Source organism: Ambystoma mexicanum, chromosome 5q (genome assembly GCF_040938575.1).
Source record: "Ambystoma mexicanum isolate Mex_15411 chromosome 5q, UKY_AmexF1_1, whole genome shotgun sequence".
Classification (NCBI taxonomy): domain Eukaryota; kingdom Metazoa; phylum Chordata; class Amphibia; order Caudata; family Ambystomatidae; genus Ambystoma; species Ambystoma mexicanum.
The window spans coordinates 1,340,647,728-1,340,665,387 of NC_090933.1; the positions used below are offsets into that span (position 1 = coordinate 1,340,647,728).

Sequence of the window (17,660 nt, forward strand, 5' to 3'; positions counted from 1 at the left end):
CGGAGTTCTGCACCATGACGGTGGCAAATTACAAAGCCCCCAAAACCCTTCTCAGAGTTAACGGCACCCTCTCCTCCCCCATCAACCTAACTTGCGGAACCCGACAAGGATGCCCGCTGTCGCCACTTCTCTTCGCTTTAATTATGGAACCGTTTGCCCAGCGGATCAGGCCGAATCCTGCAGTCGAAGGCTTTCAATCTGGCCCGGCGCACCACAAGCTGGCCCTCTATGCAGATGATGTCCTCCTGACTATCACGAAACCCCGCTCCTCCCTCCCTCAAGCCCTGGCTGAGATAACGAGCTATGGCAGGGTCACAGGCTTCACAGTCAACTACCAGAAATCAGTCGCCATGGGAGTGGGCTTGACCCGAGAAGCCCAAGAAGCCCTGGTTCCGCTGTGCCCAATACAATGGTCGACCAAAGGAATTAGCTACTTGCGAGTTCAGATCCCGGCCAGTCCAAGCGAGACTTATCGGGCTAATTTTCCCCCATTATTTACAAGCTTGGAGGCAGATTTGAGATGCTGGGCGACACAGGAGATATCGCTGATGGGCCGTATTACAGCCTGTAAAATGAACTTACTACCAAGATTTCTGTATGCATGCTCCACACTCCCGGTCCCGGTTCTGGAAGAAAATGCTGTAGTTTATTTGGAGGGGGAAAAAGCCCAGGATCCCTAAATCCACAATGCTGGGCAACGCGAAATTGGGTGGGCTCGGGGTCCCTGACTTGCAGAAATACCAAATGGCGGCTCACCTGTCTTGTATCCAATCATGGCAAGTCCTAACCAACCGCCCTAGATGGGTGGACCTCGAACAAGCGCAGTTGCCCCCCCGCTACACTTTCTCCCACATGTCCCCCCCTCCGGAACGGCGACAGTGGCGGAATCTGCTGGCATCCACCAAACACACCATTTCGCTGTGGGACAACGCGTTGAAACAGAAGAGGATCCCGACGGGGCTCAGCCCCCTCTCCCCAGTGTTCATGAACCCGACCTTCTCTCCTGGTCTGTCTCCCCGGAATTTTAAGGCCTGGATTGCAGGAGGCCTAGAGACCCTGGGTCAACTTTTTGAAGAAGGCCAACCCTGCACCTTTGAGCGATGCAAAGAACTCTTTAGGATCCAGGAACGAGATAGGTTCACATATACCCAGCTACGCCACTGGTGCACCCATCCACAGATTCGCCAGGCAGCTACTCGTCCCCCCACAGCCATCGAATTGACCCTTAAGGAGCTCCCGCCCCGAGGAAGAACCTGCACTCTATGCAAGCGCCTCCAAACGGACTTCCTAACCTCCAAGATCCGGTATATGGCCCTATGGGAGGCGGACCTGGGCCATCCGATTGAAGACCAACAGTGGGGTGTCATCTGTTCCCGGGCTCACACCTCCTCATCATGCATCACGAATAGAGAGTGCGCTTACAAGATCCTCCTCCGGTGGTACTACCCTCCCCCAAGACTCCACCACATGAACTCCACGATCAACCTTCAATGCTGGAGGCAGTGCGGCCAAATAGGCTCCTTCTTCCACATGTGGTGGTCCTGCCCCAAGGCTCAAGCCTTTTGGAAACAATGCCTGGCGACGATAGCGGACATCACTCCCCCGAACCTACCCTCCTTGGAGCACCGATCCCCGGGATCTACCCCAGGTCTGGCCCCAAGGCCAAACTATTATCACAATGCCTACTTGCGGGCAGGAACGTGATAGCCCGCCCTGGAAAACGACGGAAGGCCCTCTCATGCCTTTCTGGTGGATGAAAGTCTGGGACATCCTGATCGCCGAGAAGGTGACGGCTGCCGGAGCAGGCACCTTGCATCGCTTTCGCAACATCTGGGGTCCGGTATTGGAGTTTGACCAAAGGTTCCCAGCTCTGACTTTCAAGCCCCAACTGGCCAGGAGAACTATTCAGGATGGAGACCCCCTACAGGGAAGTGAAGAAGGAACTTGAGACCGAAGGGTGGGTGGGAGGAGCGTCAAATGGTATTACTGTATGCTACATGTCGCAAGTGATTAAGCTTTGTTTTGCCATAACCTGCCTGTTTAAAATAAACACGTTTAAAAAAAAAAAAAGATTTCTCGAAGTCAGGACACCGTAGAATAGCTTTATCTGAGAGGGCACTCTTAAGGGCCATAAATGCTCCATCGGTTTCCGTATTTCTCCATTCTCTCTTACATGGTGCGTTGGCTTTCAGAAGATCTGTTAAGGTTGCAGCAATCGTCGAGAAGTGTGGAATAAATCATCTGTAGTATCCTACAAATCCCAGAAATGCTCAGACCTGCCTAGTCGTTACAGGGAATTGTAGTTTATTTGTGATAAGGCGGTGGAAAAGAAGGAAGACCAGAGCCAGATCAGTGTTCCATGCAAGAAGCAAATCAGACCCTGGGGAATGAGGTCATAATGGAGGGAGGGATGTCACAGCCTGTGCATAGGAGAGACGAGCAACTGAACCAATGATAGCGCTGCTGACTTCGAGAATGCTGACCTGATGCAGGATTGTTCTGGTTTTGTTTTAAAAATTAGAGAGAGCAGTTGGAAGAAGGTCCGGAGGAAGGAGAGGAGGCGACATACGAATGGGCTTACTGATCCTAGGCCCGTATCAGAGTGGGAGTTCGTTTGGCACCCGTTGTGCCTTGTTTAGTTGATTATTGTTCAGGATCCAGTTGACTTCGTTGTGGTGGAGAAGAAACAGTTGAGGGAATCACTATGCAGACCGAACTGACGGTCTGGGTTCCCTCTGTGAGAGCGGATGCCATTCTACAGCTTCGAGGGAGAAGCCGTCGGGTCCGCGGCTCTCCTCCAAAGCCCCCACCTTTGTGGAGGAGGAGCTGCGGTGTAAGCCTCCCCTGTTGTGGTACAGCGGGGAGAGAGGGCCCGACCTCGACAGCCAATTGTCTGCCTCGACCAAGGTGACAGCTGACGGCTTGTCGGAGCCGTGTGGAGGAAGTCACACGCGAAGAAAGAAAGTGAACTGAAAGGTGCAGTAAGCCGAGAGATACTGGGACAAGGTGAGCCACGATCTTTGTTTATAAAGGAGCGAGTGTGAAAGGAAGTAAACGGCCGTATTAACGGTGTTAAGAAAAGTCTTCCTGTCCAGGGAATAAAAGGGACATGAGACTGGAGGTGTTTAGGGGTTAAAACGGGATCCAGCTGAGATATCTCCGCTATAAACAATGCATAAAGACAATAGACTGAATTGAAAACGTATGAGATTACAAAGGCTGCAAGAGTTATAAGAACTTTAGAGACACGTGCTAGAGGTGATAGCAGCATAGACAATTCACCTAATGAACCTCGTAATCCTAATGTGACTTTGCATACATTGAATTCATTGTCTCTCATAAAAAAGGAAGAAAAGACAAATACCATAAAATCTGTTCAATACATGAATAAAAGAAGAGTGTTTCCCTCACAAAGAAATACCAGTTGTTTCAGAAAAGATAAAGGAGTGGTCTGCTTCTTATCAGTTAATCACATTTGGTGGCAGCGGTGGGATTGAAGAAACACGATGGAAGAACTAATAAAATCACTATCTGAGGGACAACAATTGTTGCAACAAGCTCTTCAGCTCCAGAATCAACAGGCCCAGGCTGACCGACAAGCTTTCCAGCAAGCTATTCAAATACAACAGGCACATCTGTTAGAAACCGCAACGATGAAGGCCCAGCCACAAGTACCCGCTTAGGTATTGCAGAAGTACACCCCGGGGGGTGACCCGGTCCATTTCTTTGTTAATTTTGAAAGAGTGGCCCGAAATGCTCAGTGGCCGGCGGAGAGGTGGGCCCACTATATTGCTCCCCTCATGACGGGGGAGATGCAGAGCGCATACCAGGCCGCTAACCCCATTGGAGATACAGCATACCCTGAGATGAAACAAGCTGTCCTAGAAAGAATGGGCCATGATGAAGAAGCCTATAGGATCAAGTTTAGGGATACCAAATTATTGGCAGAAGAAACACCCCGACAATTGTTTTACCGAATAAAGGAACTTGGAGACAAGTGGTTGCAAACCACTTCTGTAACTGTGCATGAGATGTCCGAAAAAGTGGTTCTGGAACAGTTCATAGAAGCTCTTCCCCCTCCAATGCAGAGGTGGGTTTGTCAGCATCATAAACCCACCTTACTCGAAGCAGTAGACATAGCTTCTGCATATCAAAAAGCTGGGCAAGGAAAGATAATCTCTTATCCCTCCCTTGTTAGGGCTGGCGGGGTCCCTAACAATTCTGGGTCTAGACAGCCTAATCATTCTCGTTGGCCAAATTCAATGCTCTGTAAACCAGAATGGGAAGCGGCAAGACCCCGACCTAACAATGAAACTACTGGTACAACCTTCCCTTTTCGAGACCCAAGTGCCCCCCTACGTGGGCCACAATGCTTTGAGTGTGGAGAATGGGGACACTTGGCAAGACTGTGTCCAAAGAAGATCAAGTCAGAACCAATGGACATTGGAAATTTCGAACGACATAATAGAGTGAAGGATGTGGAACAATACAGTTCATCTCCTAGTCACAAAGCCTTATACCCATATATATGTGAGGCTGAAGTAGAAGGCCGACCAACCAGAGCAATGTTAGATTCAGGAAGTTTACAAACCGCAGTCAATCCGGAGCTGGTAGGTGATGTGAAGAGTTTGAATGAAAATATACCCATTCGGTGCGTTCATGGTGATGTTAAGACTTACCCACTTAAGAAGATCAGAGTTAAGATAGCGGGTACGCAAATGGGTATTAAGGCAGCTGTGATGCCGGCATTGCCTGAACCACTCTTGATTGGCTCTGATGTACCAGATCTTCCCCGCCTTGTCCGTGAAGTAGAAAATCAATGGTTGAGGGAGGCTCCTTTTCACAACCAAGAAGTGGATGTAAGAGAACCCAAGTTAAAGAAAAGTAAGGCCACCGAGAAGTTGGAAAAACAAGGCTGGTTAAAGAAAAATATGTATCCGATTGCAGTGGATTGGAAAATTGATGAACAGGGAGACAGTTTTCGCATGGCCCAAGAACTTGATCCAATTCTGAAACATGCAAGAACCTCCGTGGTAGACGACCCGAATGGAAAGACCCCCTGCTTCATCATTAAAGAGAACGGATTGTATTATCGTGTTACAGAGTCCACGGACAAAGTAATCATTCGACAACTTCTGATCCCTAGCAAATACTATCAGACAATATTAGAAATTGCACATCTTCAGGTGGGAGAGGGACACCTCGGAGCAGACAAGACTACACAGAAGATCTTGGCAAGATTCTATTGGCCAGGGATATATGGCCAGTGGTGCGTTTTTCCCAACAATGTACAGAGTGTCAAAAGAAAAATAATCCTAAAGATTTAAAGGCACCCCTCCAGACTATGCCTCTGATATTTGAGCCTTTTCAACGCATAGGGATGGACATAGTCGGACCTCTAGACCCTTCAAGTCGAGGACATAAATATTTGTTAGTGATCGTAGACTACGCCACCAGGTATTCGGAGGCCTTTCCCTTACGTTCAACAAATGCTCAGCAGATATGTGATGTCCTAGTACCTTTTATGGCCAGAGTAGGGATCCCTAAGGAGATAATCACAGACAGAGGTACTCATTTTATGTCTAACGTATTAAAACAGGTATGTGAAACCTTATGTATCAAGCAAATTAGAAGAGCAGTTTATCATCCCGAGACGGATGGACTCGTTGAAAGGTACAACCAGACTATAAAGCTAATGTTAAGGAAGACCATTCTGCCAGGAGAAAGGAACTGGGACAGGTTGATACCCCGGATTCTGATGACCTTGAGAAATACTCCCCAGTCCTCTACGGGGTTTGCCCCCTTTGAGTTACTGTTCGGAAGACCCGTAAGAACACTCCTGGATATCCTGAAAGAGAGTTGGGAGGAACAGCCGAATGCAGAGATGATATTGACTGAATATGCGGCCCAGTTGAAGTCGAGGGTAGAGAAGTTGCAGGAAGTGGCGCAGTCACATCTACAACAGGCTCAGATTAAACAGGAACATTATTATAACCAGAGGACGAAGTTGCGTACGTTCCAAGTTGGGGATAAAGTCCTTGTATTACTTCCTACCACCGAAAATAAAATGTTAGCATCCTGGAGGGGTCCATATCTGATTAAGGAAGTATTGGGCCCAGTTACTTATAGAGTTCATCAACCTGGGAGTAAATTTCCACTTCAAACATATCACGTGAATCTTTTGAAAGAATGGAAGGAGCCAGTGGTGGTGATGGGAATGATGGGTGACGAAGAGATGTCATTGAAGCCGTTACCAGCACAAGGAGATCCTTTGAGAAAAGAAGTTTCAAGAGTTAATAAGGGACACGATCAGTTGTCGTCAGAATATCTCCCCACTTCAGAGGACAACATAGGAAAGGAAGCTCTGAATATTAACCCAGATCTCGATTCGCTTAAGAAAAAAGAACTTCATGAGCTGATTGATAGCTATTCGTCCTCAACAGGAGAAGATGGAGGCTATCAGTAAACTACAATTCTCTGTAACGACTAGGCAGGTCCGAGCATTTCTGGGATTTGTAGGATACTACAGACGATTTATTCCACACTTCTCGACGATTGCTGCGCCCTTAACAGATCTTCTGAAAGCCAACGCAATGTAAGAGAGAATGGAGAAATACGGAAACCGAAGGAGCTTTTATGGCCCTTAAGAGTGCCCTCTCAGATAAAGCTATTCTACAGTATCCTGACTTCGAGAAATCTTTTTATCTACACACGGATGCCTCTGGTTCAGGTCCGGGCGTGGTACTCTTTCAGAACAAAAGAGATTAAGAAAGAGCTGTCCTGTTCATTAGTAGGAAATTGTTGCCTCATGAAATGAAATATGCAACCATCGAGAAAGAATGCCTGGCGGTGAAGTGGGCCTTAGAGACTCTGAGGTATTATCTGTTAGGAAGGACATTTACGTTGGTCACGGATCACGCTCCTTTAGTGTGGCTGTCCAGGAACAAAGATACAAATCCACGTGTTTTAAGATGGTTCCTGTCACTACAACCGTACTCATTTCACACCATTCTCCAGCATTGGATCTTTCATGGATTCACATGCTTAGAATTTTCCCCGTCGTCAGACTGGGACCCCTCGGTACACATATATAGCCTTTTCCTATAGGAAAACTTCCGACACTTTTGTGTCCTATCTACGTCCTTTTAGGACCCGCCTACGCATGCTCCGTAGGCCGTCCCAGTATAAGAGGCCCGCCCCCGCGGCTCCCCTTCAGATTTTAACCGTCTCCAAAGTAGTGGGATCTCCTCGCGTCGTCTTACTATTTTGTACAAGGTTGTGTACCTGGAGTTGGAGTTAGGGGAAATTTTCCTCCATGTCAGGAAAAGCGCTGTTCCGTCCGTGCGTGACGTGCGGCTTGAAAAAAGTTTACGAGGGGGACGGACATATGGATTATATATACTGTCTCCACCCTCATCATTCGGCTGATAACTGCGACATATGCAAAGGGTTTTCTCAAAAGACCCTCAAAGACCGAAATTGACGGCTGGTGGCATGGTTGAATGATGGAGCGGGGGCATACCCCCCTTCGGAGGTAGGCTCCACACAATCGGCGAAAACATCACACCGCGCTGCCTCGTCGGAACCAACGGCGAAGAAATCTCGACCGACGGAAAAAGAGTCATCTCGGAGTCATTCAGCCAGAGAATCCTCGTCGAAAAAATTGTCATCTTCATCAAAAAAGCATGACAAGGAAAGGCCGAAATCCTCCTCGGGCGATCACCATAGATCGACCACGAGTCAAGAGTCGAGTAAAGGCAGGCCAAGTGTGGAAAAGGCGGGACCGCCTAAACCACCTGCTAAGCCACCGTCGTCGACGGCAGTCCAGTCATCGGCCTCCACCTTGCCACTGATGCATGTGGTATCCACCGTCCCACCGACAACGACTGCGACGGTGGCCTCGTCAAAGGAGGTTCTACAGGAAGCCTGGAGGCCTGAAGTTTTTGATCCGATCCCCCTGGATACTTTACTGCAGGAACAGGCTGTGTCGCTGTCCTCGGGGGAGGACAAGAGCGGGAGAATAGCTGGCCCGGCAGACCTCGGGCTACGAGTGGTTGACAAGTCGTTGACGAGGGGATCCGGAATTCCGGTGTCTGCCCCTCTTCTCAATCCTCAATCTGTTTTGTCGTTGGAGATTCTGTCCACGCTTCAGTCTTTAGTACAGTTGTTGGACCAGAGACTACCTCAGGTAAACCTGCCACAGTCACCCGTCGACGAGCCGGGCCCATCCCGTCCACCGACGCACTTACGCACGCCAATCTCAGCACCACTGGCACCCCAAGAGGAAGGTGAGCTGCCAGATTCGGAGTCTGACAGGGGAGCCATGTCGGATATCTCATCATCCCCCTCCAGGGATCCAACCTGGAAGTCAGAGGTGGAGTTAGAAACCCCAAGAAGCCCAGCTCCCCCGTCCCCCCCGGACGACATTGCATCATTCCATTCTATAATGGAGAAGGCTTGTAAGGAATTTGGTTTGTCCCAGGAAGAACAGAAAAAGGACTGTTTTTTGTTCGACCACATGGGTAAGAGAAGGAGGTCAGTGTTCTCAATACCCATACTAGACCACGTGTGGAAGGAGGGGTTGCAGACAATGCGTCATCCCTTTTCGGAGCCGGCAGTGAAAGGACGCCTCGAGAAAAAGTTTAAGGCTCCAGAGTCTACCCCCAAGTGTTTATCCTCCCAACCAACACCTGATTCGGTGGTGTCAGCGGCAGCGGCGAGGAAGGCGAAGGCCCAGCACAAGTGCACGACTCCGCCTGAAAACAAAGCAAGACGTCAGGATGCCTTTGGCAAAAAAGTGCTATCCGTGGGAGCAACTACAGTAAAGGCCGCAAACTCTCTGGCTATTGTAGGCAGATACGACAGAGAAATGTGGCACAGGCTGGCGCCGTTGCTGGATCATCTTCCGGAAGAGCACAGGAAGGCAGCGATGTTACTTGTCCGAGAGGGTGAGGAAGCCTCCAATCACGCAATAAACATTGTGGTTGACTTCGCTGAGTCGGGCTTCAAGCAAGTCAATAATGGGGTCGTATTACAACGACAGTCATGGCTTAAGTGTACCTACTTCAGACCAGAGGTACAATACAAAGTATTAGATATGCCCTTTGAGGGAGACCTTCTATTCGGAGAGAAGGTAGACAAGGCCCTAAGGGAATGAAAGAGGACTCGGACACGGCACGTTCATTGGGTGCCTCCAGAGTGCCCAAAGCTACAAGTCTTTTCGTGCCTTTAGAGGGGCTTCAGGTAATTCCAGATTCTCTGCGTCGGGAGACAGATCCTTTGGTAGGTCGGCTTACCCCTCCCAGGGATACAGGCGTGCTTCCTAAACTGCAAACCGACGCCGGAACTTCCAGACGTCCAGGAAGAGACCATCCTATCCGTCGTCGTCGAGAGACAAGCAAAATAAAGATCAGCAATGACGAACAACACACCGTTCTGGGGGGAAGAGTATCAGCCTATGTCGACGAATGGGAACGAATAACGACGGATCAATGGGTGCTGGACACTATAAGGAACGGCACTTGTGTATAGGCGCGTTACAAATGCCATATCATATCACTCTCTACAATTCAAGCACAGCCCTCCGCACATTCCACCTGTGTTCACCGTTCATTCCCATCTGAGGATACTGCAACAAGAGGTAACACTCATGTTAGCAAAGGGCGTGATAGAATTAGTTCCAACATCACAGAAAGGTCAAGGATCCTTGACCAAGATACTTCGTCGTAAAAAAGCCGAACAGCAAATGGCGTCCCATTTTAGACTTACGCGATCTCAACAAGTCTTTAAAGAGCCTGAAATTCAAAATGCTCACGCTGCAAGAAGTGATCCGAGCCGTTCAAGAAGGGGATTTTCTAGCGTCCCTGGATTTACAGGACGCATACTTCCATATTCCAATGTGTCGGAAACACAGGAAGTTCCTGAGGTTTGTAATAGGGCGGACTCACTACCAGTTCACGGTTCTTCCCTTTGGGCTCAAGACCTCCCCCAGAATGTTCACGAAATGCCTGGCCCCAGTAGCGGCCTGGCTAAGGAAGCAAGGCCACCACGTATACCCATACCTCGGCGACTGGCTGGTAAGGGGATCCTCCCCAGCGTCGACCAACACAAGTTTGTAAGCCACCATGCAGCTTCTACAACAGCTGGGATTTGCCATAAACTTCGAAAAATCCTCTCTGCGGCCATATAGAACGTTGGTGTTCCTGGGGGCACAGTTCGAGACCCAGTCGGGGCTAGTGAAGCCTTCCCTCGACAGAACCTCAAAACTCAATCAGCTGGCGAGCCGACTACGACAAACCACCAGGCTCTCAGTGAGGAAATACGTTTCGGTCCTAGGAGCCATGGCATCCTGCATCCATCTGGTGGCAAACTGTCGCCTATTCATGAGGCCAGTCCAGGAATTCCTCGTGGACCGATGGACACAGGCCCAAGGATCGTGGTCAGACAAGATAACCATCAACGACGACAAGCTGCTTCAGACCCTTCAGTGGTGGCAGAGTTTCCACAATCTGAACAACGGTGTACCCCTACAGGAACCGGAGTTCCAGCGAACCATTTTTTTTTTTTTAATTTTTATTTTGAAAACAAATAAACAATAAACTAAACTTGCAGCATTATTTACAACAGACTCGTGAACATCAATTAACGCTCATTACTGCTCCCCAAATCCCCCCCCCCCAAGAGCTTATTTGCATTTCTCGTTCTGTATCCGCTGCGTGTTGCTGGGTATCGCTTCCTTCCGAATCTGCAGAATCCACTACTGTGCCAAACAGTCCTGTTATTAACATTCTCCAAGCCATCAGGTTACCCACATCTTCTTCCCCGCACTTGCTACATGCCTCCTGCCACACCACCGTTTCAGCCTCCGCCCATTTTTGCAAGTCCCGCCACCATACCTCTACCCGTGGCTTGTGGCATTGCTTCCAGCTCATGGCAATCCTTCTTTTAGCAAGCACATATGCCAGGTCCCTCAGTTTCCCAAGGTGTTTAGTATTCCGTGGTCTGGGAAACCCTCCCAACAGGCAGGCGCAGGCCGTATCTATGTTGAGCGTGACCCCTTTATCCGCTAGTTTCCGTGCCACTTCCCACCAAAAAGCTTCAATCACTGGGCAAGACCAGAACATGTGTGTCATATCAGCATCTTCTTCATCGCATTTTGGGCATGCTTGTCTTCCTGCGTTTGCAAACTTAGATATTCTCTTCGGGGTCATATAGGCTCTATGCGTTATGTATAACTGTATCTGCTGCAATCTGGCATTTCTGGACACCTTCTTGTGGTATCCTATAGCACGTTCCCACATTCCATCGGTCATCTGTGCCCCCACCTCCACTTCCCAGTCCAGCCTCAAATGAGTCAAATCCTTCCCCACCCGGGTCATCACCATCTCATACAGTCTAGAGATCTCGTGCCCTCCTTCTGATATATCATATATTGTTCCCATTAGGACATCTGGCTCTTCCGTCAGTACAGTCTCTGGCCAGGTTTTGCGAATAGTCTGCACTAGCCTAAGATACGTGACATATTGGCCTCCATGCAAACCTGTCTCTTCTCCCAGTTCTTCGAAATCTTTAATAATCCCTTCTTGCCATATGTCTCCCAATGTGACCAGCCCAACCGATTCCCAATAGGTCCTGATTATCATCCTGAGTTGGTTGTCTCCCCTAGCTAAGGCGACTAGTGGCACCTGTGGGGAACACAGGCACGGGTTCTCCATCAGTTGGCATACTCTGTGCCACATCTTCCACCCAAGCAACAGCATACCTGGGCGTTCTTTCATTTCGAGTCTAGGCACCCAGATAACCTCCTTTAGGTAAAACGGGGTGCAGTCCTGCCCAAACAGCCTAGATTCAGGAGTTTCTTCATCAGAGAGCCATTTGGTTACATATTGCAACTGACTAGCTACATAATAGGCCTCAAAATTCGGCAGCTTAATGCCCCCTCTATCATGGAAGTTCTGTAGCTTCCATAGCGCCACTCTGTTGCGAGTGCCGTGCCATAGGAAGTCCCTGCACATGCTGTTCAGTTTGACAAAAAACTTTTTGGGTATCAAGTATGGTATATTACTGAAGAAATGTAACAGCCTAGGCAGGACCACCATTTTGAGCATCGCCCCCCGTCCCATCATCGCCAGCGGCAGCTTCTCCCAAAACTTCATATTTGTTTGAATTTTTTTCACAGCCACCTCGGTGTTATGCAAGTGTTCCCTCTCCACCGTATGATATACATCTATTCCGAGGTAGCGGAAGGAATCAGCCGCCCACGGTACGGACAACACTGGCAACCGTTCCAGAGGGGCTCCTATGTAGCTCCCCAATGGGAACATGCTCGATTTTTGGGGATTTACCGCTATGCCGGACAGTTCTGCATACTTTTCCATGACATCTAGAATATACTGAAGATTCTCCTCCGGATATTTCATAAAACAGTAGTAAATCGTCAGCATACAAGGATATTAGGTGTTTCTCTCCCCCCGCCTCAATACCGACCATGTCATATTGTTGTCTGAGGTACACTGCCAGGGGCTCTAGGGCTAGAATGTATAATATCGGGGACCAGGGGCACCCTTGTCTGGTGCCTCTACTGAGTTGCCACCTCTCAGATATCACCGATCCTGTGCGTACTCTGGCCAGTGGTTCACTGTACGATAATTTTGCCCACATAACCCGGCCCCATCCCGTATTCTTCCAGGGCCGCCAGCAACCATGGCCACCTCACTGAATCAAAAGCTTTGACTGCATCTTGGGACACCACAGCCATTTCCCCATCGCTCCTGTTTCCCTCTTCAATCACCCGGTGGAGTCGCCTGTGGTTGTGGGTTATATTTCTGTTGGGGACATAACCTGTCTGATCCGGGTGTATCAGTTTGCTGATGACCCTTCGCAGCCTATTGGCCAGGACTGCCGTCAAGATCTTGCTATCCTGGTTCAACATTGACAACGGCCTATAGGAGCCACAGCTATGCCCTGACTTGTTGGGCTTAGGAAGCGGCATAATTAGCGCTTCTCTGAGCGATTCCGGTAGCCGACCCTTCTCAAAGGACTCATTGAGCATCTCTAGCATAGGGGGGAGTACTTCCACTTTATATATTTTGTAAAACTCACCAGGGAATCCGTCTGTGCCCGGGGTCTTGAAGGTGGGCAGCTGCTTCACCACCTCCTCTAATTCCTCTAAGGTAATTGGTGCGTCCAGCTCCTCCCTTTCTTCATCACTAATCTTAGGTAATTCCATGTCTTTTAGTGTTTCTCTAATCTCCTCCCGATTGCCCCCTCCTCTGTCCTCATATAATGTTCTATAATAGTCCAAGAATGCCTCGTTGACTCCTTCCTGGGTGTCAACCACCTCCCCGTCTTCTCTAGTTATTGTCCTAATCGGGGGCCTGGGGGTTTCGCTCTTGTATAACCACGCCAACAAGCGGCCAGTTTTATCCCCACCTGCATGTTGCCTCTCGACATACTTCTTGTAGTTAAGGTTGCAGAGCCTTTCCCAAAGCTCTGCGCACCTCTGCTGCAACTCGAGTACAAGTTCTGCGTCCCCTCCCGCCCTGTTGCTTTCGCGCTCCAGTTTATCTTCCGCTTCCTCTAGTTCCGTTAAGACCCCACCCTGTAGGCCTTTTGACTTAGCAATAGCAGCACCCCGCAATACCACCTTAAAGGCTTCCCAGAGTGTGCACGCTGAGTCTACGCTGCCTGTGTTTACCTCAAAGTACTGTGAGATCGCATCCCTGATATCTTCCCTGAAGACTGGGTGATCGCATCCCTGATATCTTCCCTGAAGACTGGGTCTCGGAGCGCCTCCGCCCGGAGGTGCCATGACGGTATCCGCGCCCTGGGGCGGCAGTGCTGCCAGGTCAGCACCAGAGGCGAGTGGTCCGACAGGACCCTCGCTCTATATTCTATTTGGGTGGTCTCTATCATCACATCTGGCGTGGCAAAAAAGTAATCCAGCCTCGTGTGCAGGTGCTGCGGAGCTGAGTAGTGCGAGTACTGTGTTTCCTTAGGGTGTTTCAGTCTCCAAACATCCGCCAGCCCAAAGTCATCTAGTAATCTCTGTAGAACCCTGGCCTCTGGGGTGGGCCTATCAATCTTCCCATCAGATCTGTCAGCCTTTGGGTTGAGCACACAGTTGAAATCCCCTCCCCAGATAACCGCTCCTCCCATACACGCGCCCAGATGAGTACATAGGGTTCTAAAATATGTTGCAGTGTTTTGGTTGGGGGCATACGTATTTATAATGCACACCTCTCTGTTCTCTACCAAAGCCTTTAATATGACCAACCTCCCCTCCGTGTCCACCACCTCTTGTATAAGTTGGAGCGGAACGTGCGGTGCCACCCAGACCAGCACTCCCCTAGCGTAGGCAGAGTACAGAGAGCCCACTACAGTACCTCTCCACTTCTTCCCCACCAGTTCCAATTTTCGCTGGGTCAAATGTGTTTCCTGCAACAACGCAATATCAATCTTCTGTCTTTTTAAGTACATCATGACTTTGTTTCTTTTTAAGGAACTGTTAAGTCCCCTGATGTTCCATGTTACGATCTTAAGGTCTCCCATGGCCCATGAGTGTCTTCTTGCCTCCCACGTAGCGACTCCCCTTTGCCCACGTGATACAGATACAGCCCTCCATCTTTGCTTGTAGCTTCTCGTACCAGCTCAAACTCCCCATAACTATGTACACGGCAAATCCCCAACTTCCCTCCCCTCCCCCCCGTCCCTTCCCCAACATCACACACCCCAACTGCTGCCCAGCTCCATTCTCGGAACTCAGGCACCCCCACATCTAGCCCTGCAAGCACCAAACAATGCACAGAGCTCAGTAGGGTGAAGTCGCCCCAATGGCCACTTAACTAAAACTGTTGTGGGGTAGAGAGAACCGCTCTGTAAGGCTCCCATTAATTCAACATCAACTACAGTGCTAGTTCCAGCGAACCATAGTCACGGATGCGTCCCTAACCGGATGGGGAGCTCACATGGGTACTCTTCAAACGCAAGGTCGTTGGTCTCAAACGGAGTCACTCCTACACATAAACGTGTTAGAGCTCAGAGCAGTACGATGGGCCTTGAAGGCATTCCTACCGCACATCCAGGGATCGAAAGTACGAGTGCTGACGGACAATACGACGGCCATGTTTTATTTGAGAAAACAAGGAGGGACGCGATCAAGGACTCTTTCCATAGAGGCCCAGAAAACATGGCATTGGGCATTAAAGCACGAGATTTCCATCGTGGCTCACCATCTCCCGGGAGTGAGAAATTCGCAAGCAGATTCCCTCAGCAGAAGGATGGCCCAGATACACGAATGGGAAATGGACACAGTTCAGCTGATGAAAGTTTTTGAGAAATGGGGTCACCGCCCACTGGACGTTTTCGCAACCAAAGAAAACAAGAAATGCAAGCAGTACGCAAGCAGATGGCCTCAGGAGGGTTCCATGGGGGAGGCATTCTCCTTCCCATGGACGGACATGTTCCTTTATGCTTTTCCTCCGTTTCCCCTCATACGGAGGACAGTACAGTAGATACGCAGATACAGTTGCCGGGTAATTCTAGTGGCACCGTACTGGCAGCGGCAACCGTGGTTTTCCGACCTGCTTCACCTGTCGCTGGAACATCCAATAGCGTTTCCGAGAGTCCCGAACCTACTGTCCCGGGACAAAGGCACGGTGTGGCATCACGACCCGGACAGTCTCAACCTTACAGCCTGGCTCCTGACTTTTCGGAGTTCGGTGCCTTAGACGTTTCGGAGGATTATCAAAAAATTCTGCAGGCGGCTCGGGCCCCTTCTACCAACAAATCTTACACCTATAAGTGGAGGAGGTTCTGTGAATGGTGTCGAGGACAACAAGGCCTACAACCGTTGAAGGTGACGCCGGAGCAAGTTCTACCTTACCTGCTTCTCTTGGCGGAGGGGGGTTTATCTTTCATATCGATAAAGGTGCACCTGGCGGCCATCTCGAGGTTCACGAGGAAGAGACAGTCGTCTCCTCTTTTCAGCGACAGACTTGAGAAACACTTCATGAGGGGTTTATTTCGAACTTTTCCCCCGGTAAAACGTTTCCCACCAACATGGAGTCTCAACATAGTGTTGGCAGGCTTAATGAAACCACCCTTTGAGCCTATGGCCACGTCGGACATGAAATTCATATCGTGGAAGTTGGCATTTTTAAATTGCTATCACATCAGCTAGGAGAATCTCGGAACTGCAAGCGTTGGTCGTAGACCCGCCATACCTAAGATTCTTTAAAGACAAGGTGGTCCTGGCAACTAATCCTACGTTCGTCCCAAAAGTTTCTACAGTGTATCACAAACACTCGTCCATTGTTCTCCCTACTTTCTTCGCGACCCCATCATTGGCAGCAGAAAAAGCTCTTCATACCTTGGACGTTAAGAGGGCCCTGAAATTTTACCTACATCGTTCACAGGAACTCAGGTCTACTCGACAACTGTTCATCGCATATGGTCCGTCGACAAGAGGAAAAGCAATCTCTAAGCAAGGATTGGCTCGATGGGTCTCATCGACGATTGCGTTCTGCCACTCCAAGGCCGGAAGGCCGCTGCAAGGGCATCCTAGAGCCCATTCTACAAGATCAACGTCCTCCTCAGCAGCATTATGGGCAGGAATTCCGCTAACGGACATATGCCAGGCTGCGGCATGGTCAGTGCCCCACACGTTTACCCACCACTACTGCCTTGCCAGGCAGCATGCGGACGAGGTGCAGATGGGAAGAGCAGTCCTGTGCCATCTGTTTCAATAAGGTAAGCTCCACACTGTGGAGAGTTTTGTTTTTCTACCTTTTGGTGACCGTATGCTTTATGGGGGTACGGTTATATGACTACACTTATTTCTGGTGTACCTATGCATTGTGTATTGTGGTGAGGGTATATTACATTACATTCTCACCGCCGTTTTCAGGTGTTACTGCTATACAATCTATTCTAAGCATGTGAATCCATGAAAGATCCAATGCTGGAGAAGGGAATAGTTTCTTACCTGTAACTCCATTTCTCCAGCATTGGTATCTTTCATGGATTCACATGCGCCCGCCAGCCACCCCGGAATGCAATGTATTTGCTTGATAAGTTTAACCCTTCCTACTTTGGAGGGGCCGAAATCTGAAGGGGAGCCGCGGGGCGGGCCTCTTATACTGGGACGGCCTACGGAGCATGCGTAGGCGGGTCCTAAAAGGACGTAGATAGGACACAAAAGTGTCAGAAGTTTTCCTATAGGAAAAGGCTATATATGTGTACCGAGGGGTCCCAGTCTGACGACGGGGAATATTCTAAGCATGTGAATCCATGAAAGATACAAATGCTGGAGAAATGGAGTTACAGGTAAGAAACTATTCCCTTCATCAACCAGGTCAAAAAATGGCTCAAGCAGATTATTTATCAAGTCTACATGCCCTTCCCGAACGTAAGGGCTTAAGGGGGAGGATTTGCGATAAGGCGGTGGAAAAGAAGGAAGACCAGAGCCAGATCAGTGTTCCATGCAAGAAGCAAATCAGACCCTGGGGAATGAGGTCATAATGGAGGGAGGGATGTCACAGCCTGTGCATAGGAGAGACGAGCAACTGAACCAATGATAACACTGCTGACTTCGAGAATGCTGACCTGATGCAGGATTGCTCTGGTTTTGTTTTAAAAATTAGAGAGAGCAGTTGGAAGAA

The 17,660-nt window shown here is 49.4% G+C and overlaps 1 protein-coding gene across 1 annotated transcript in view; it reads left to right on the forward strand.

The window, feature by feature from the left end:
- LOC138498107 (uncharacterized) overlaps positions 1-17,660 on the forward strand; it is a 464,475-nt gene that overhangs the window by 295,915 nt on the left and 150,900 nt on the right. The gene's annotated exons all lie outside the window — the stretch shown is intronic.